General features: G+C 42.2%; 1 pseudogene across 1 annotated transcript; it reads left to right on the forward strand.

Moving 5' to 3' along the window:
• Positions 1-2,081: 2,081 nt before the first annotated feature.
• LOC147967713 (uncharacterized) lies at positions 2,082-4,505 on the forward strand (annotated as a pseudogene). Its single transcript, XR_015603441.1, has 2 exons — positions 2,082-3,319; positions 4,158-4,505. The product of XR_015603441.1 is annotated as an uncharacterized LOC147967713 (transcript).
• Positions 4,506-4,759: the final 254 nt, after the last annotated feature.

Below are 4,759 nucleotides of genomic sequence, written 5' to 3' on the forward strand. Positions count from 1 at the left end.
TGTTAAATTTGTTCACAAATTCAAATAATATTTGGAATTGTAAAAACTGTTCCTTTGAAAATATGTGCACAAATACAAAAAAATGTTCATATTTTCAAAATTTGTTCACAAATTCAAAAGATTGTTAGCTTTCTCAAATTTTTTTAATGAGTTTGAAAAATGTTCCTCTTTTAAAAAATCTTGTTTATTATTTGAAAAACCTGTTCACATTTTCAAATCTTTTTGAGAATTTCAAACCTTGTTTACAGAATCAATAAAATTCCTTTTTTTCAGAAAAAATGAGTTTTCAAAATTTTGTTCATGGATTTGAAAACTGCTGGTGTGTCTAAAACTATTCGTTTTTTGAAAAATGTTCATGTTCGAAATTTAAAAAATTTCTTATTTGCCGCTGCCTTTAGTTCTGATAGTCTCGCGATAGTACAGAGTCAAGATCCGGCATTAGCTCCCCTGGCTTTTTTTTGAGCAACTACTCCCCTGACTAGAAACGCTCGCAGAGGTTTTACTGTGCCTGCTCGCCGCAGCCTTCATCGTGCTCACCCTGTGCGTCGCGTCTCTGCTTGACGCAGAACGCGTCAAATAGGATGTCCCACTTTCCAATGCCGAATGCCTTTCTTAAAGAGGGTTTTTATCATTTATGCCACTGGTTGTGTCCTATTATTCAGTTTTGTTATTAGAAGTTACAACTACTAAAAATGCCATCAATTCGTGAGATACTTGCTCAAATATGCCATTAGATATCTCAAAAATGCCATCATTTTCGTTAAATGTTTGTTGAAAATGCCATTAGACATTGTGATTTTCACATCAAACCCGTTGACCATATTATATGACAAAAATAAACCTAGACCCACATGTCAGTTCTCTCTATTTCACAATGATAAGTGTGTCCCCATTTGTCAGGAGTAAGCAAGCGAATAATTTTATAGAAAAAAAAACGCTGTTGGGAACAAGTGGGCCTCATACTTAATTGTAGTGAGATAGCGAGAGAGCTGGCATGTTGGTTCATAGGTATTTGTGTTGTCATTATAACATGGCAAAAGAGATTTGAGATCACAATAATGGTGTCCGGTGGCATTTTTGAGCATGTCTTTAAGGAAGCAATGGCATTTTTAAGCGGTTGGAATTTCTAGTGGCACAACTGAATAGTGAGACACAACCGGTGGCATAAATAAATAATAAAAACCCTGTTAACAATGTATGAAGCCCATGAAACCGAAAAGCCAGCCAGAGGTGATGAAGGGTTGGGCTGGCTAGCTTATCCTTGATTCTTGCGTCGCCGGCTCTAGCAGGCTGCAACCCCATGTCGCGCCATTAGCCCATTCGGTTGTTTATAGATTAGATTTGAGGCCTGGATATCTATATCTATATTATTATATAGTGTATGAGTTTTGAATAGGAGTTGACCATCAATCCTAACCATTTATGTCCTAAATCCAACGGCTGAAAATAGTGGAATTCGCAGTGAACAGTGCATGGTTGTTGCATCCATCATGTTCTAGAATGAACCGCCTGATGCTTCTCAAAAAATGTGGCCCAAACTGATTCCTCTTGGGCCAGACATGTTGTAGCTTGAGGTTGGCAACGAGTTGAGCCCAAAAAAGTGGTTTCGAGGGAGAAACATAAAGTAAAGTTAAATTCATTTTTAATTATTTTCTTTATTAACAATTTTTGCGGGATTCTTTATTAACAAATTGTGGGGATTGCATATATTAATTCTGACTTTCTTTATAATAATTTATTTCAGTATCTATAAATCATGATTCTTTTTTTCTTTGAATCAATCAGCAAGTCTATGTTTTCCCTACCAAAACTCACCCCATAAAGTTCAAACGTGCATGCTCATAAGGGTAGGGTGTGCGTGTGTGCGTTCATAGGGGGTGAGTGTATGCGTGTTTATATGAACGCTTGTGTCTGTACTGTGTTAAAAAAAAAGTTCAAACGTGCATTTACACATGCATACATACTAGTATACTAGTAGCTAGAGTTTCCTCCCCATCTCTCCCACCAACTGATGCGCCGCCTCCCAACCCTTGACCTGAGAGAGAGAGAGAGAGAGAGAGAGAGAGAGAGAGAGAGAGAGAATGAGAGAGAGATCCAAAGAAATTGCCAACGACACCAACGACAGCACCAACGACAGCACGGCCCAGGAGTTTACTAATACAGGCAGTCAGATGGTGGTTTCCTTATGGCCTGCTCACCCGCCGATCCCCTCCCGTCTGTCCGTGCACTGCAAGTGGATGCGTCCCGGCCATGTCTTCTTCCAGGAACCCAAGATCCTTTGCGCGGCGGACTGCTTCTTTGTCCTCCGCATCGCCATCGGCCGCAGCCCCCCACCCATAAACATCACACAGAAGGTGAGCGACTACTTCATCTACCAGTCAGCCAGCTCCACAGGTCCGTCGCTCAAGCTCCTCCCGCACCCTCACCCTCACTTGTTCACAGACAATGAGGTTGGCGTCCTCCCCCGCGGCAACGAATTTACGATCGCCGTGCTGTCTCAAACCTCATATTACAATTTCGTGCTCTACCTCTTCAAGTCCGAGGACTGGTATTGGACCTCCAAGAAGGTGCTAGTGGACTCGCCGCAGATACCCTTCCCCATGCCGCTCCCCCCTGACCATGTCCATGGCCACTTTCAGCATCTTACCAACTCGGTCATCACCATCGGGAGCAGGGGACTCGTTGGCTGGGTTGATCTCTGGCACGGAATACTGCTCTACGACGTGCTCCGTGACGACAACGACAAAGTCCGTCTTGTGCCGCTGCCGGTGAGGCTGGGAAGCCATGGCGGCAAGGCGCTTGCTTGCTGTCCAAAGCCTTACCGAAGCGTTGCTGTCCTGGGGGATTGCCTCCGGTGACCGTCTTCCTGGTAAAGACCCTGAAACCAGGGGCCCCAATATCAGAATTGATGACTGGACACTCACCACATATACCAACTGCGACATCACCGCCAATCCCAAGGATTGGAAAATCAACTTCACTGTCAAGGCATCTGCCATCCAAATTGACACAGCAATGAGGTCTGGATTGGTTCGCTGTGGAATGCTGCGTAAGACTGAGGCTGCAGAGAGAAACTTGCAAAATCTCTGGACATGTCAGCCTGTTCTCAGCCTGAATGATCAAGGTACCGTTGTTTACCTCATCACCAGGGTCAAATTCCGGCACCCTAAGGCATGGCTTCTTGCTGTTGACATGGCCAACGAGCAAGTACGAGCAATGGCTAAGATTGAAGCTGAAAGGAGCACCGCCTTGTCGCTCAACTATTTTCCTTGTAGGATCTCATCTCCAGCTACCTGCCTGGATGGGACGACTATGCCAGGTAATTATACTATAGCGTCAAATGCCATGTCCTGTGATTACTTGTATAAGCTGCAACCGCTAAGATATTTGTTTCTTTGCCAAATCTGCAAGACTTGCAATTGTTAACTACTGAGCCCAATGTGACAATGAATTTCCTTAGAATGCTAACCGAGGAGAATTAACATTGTAGTGATATTCTGTTGTGAAATCAACTATGTAGTGTTTTTGTCGGTCATGTCCTAAGTTCTGCCTCGCTTGAAGATTGTTGTAGTGCCTCAAGTGTATCATTATTCCAAGAAACCAATCAAACACTTGAGTTTATTTACCTACTGAACTTCACTCTCAATTACAAGTGGAGTACATGACAATTGTCCAGTGCCATGTCAGAACTGGTCAGAAACGATACTGCAGTAGTGAACATATGGTTGGGGTCCACCAGAGAACAAACCATTGGAATGAGATGCCACAAGAAGGTCATTCCCATGAAATTTCTGGCTTTGCGTTGCCATAATTTAGGGAACATTGGATCTCTTGATTTAACAGGGACGTGAATGGAGTGATGGTTAATTCTTTTTGCAGCGAGTCGAGTTAAATTTACTCTTTTTATTTGCATTGAAAGGAGTAAACGTTAATATTTAACAGTGAATAAAATGAAAATTAACTTGTGTTGATTCCTCCCCTAATTTGTATCTTGTTTTATTCTTAGCGTGTGATAATTAACATGAAGATTTTTCCCTGTTGCTGTTTGAAATGGTAGAAGATGCAACTACATTCTGTAGCATTTCTAATTTGATCTATTTATACTATTTGTCTTATCAAAGAGCTGATTTATTTACTCTTTGTTTCCATGAATGAAGTAACTCCTGGTACACTGATGCTTGGGGAACAAACTGCGGCTGATGGCGGGGAATGAACTGCGTCTACCAAATTTGGTGAAGGTTCAGGTTTATACTCCCTCCGTAAACTAATATAAGAGCGTTTAGATCACTATAGTAGTGATCTAAACACTCTTATATTAGTTTACAGAGGGAGTAATAGTTAATCTGAGTGTTTTACCGGGACACTTTGTATGCTCGCTCGTATGGGGTTGTAATAATGTCGAGGACATTCTTCTTTGCATGTGGTTATATCTTATTTTCCTGTACTCCTAATTTGAATCTGGTGGTATTGCATTTCCAATGTTATTTACATTATTGCATCATAAAATGTGCGTATACTTCATATAATATTTGATGAATACATTGCATTGCCAGTATTTGTTACTAGGAAGGATCGCGTAGTTGCTGCTTGCAGGCCTGGGCGATGTTGCCCACGTAAGCAAACCACATGAAAACTGGTGCCCCCACCTTATCCCCTCACATTGTATTGCTATCTTGTCCTCACATTTCTCTACTTTCCCAAGGCCAATGAGCCATGGGTCTCTTGATCTCCCCACCGCCACCACCATCTACCAAGCGGG

The sequence above is a fragment of the Triticum urartu genome, chromosome 5A (assembly GCF_056163025.1).
Source record: "Triticum urartu cultivar PI428250 chromosome 5A, HENAU_Tu73, whole genome shotgun sequence".
Lineage (NCBI taxonomy): Eukaryota > Viridiplantae > Streptophyta > Magnoliopsida > Poales > Poaceae > Triticum > Triticum urartu.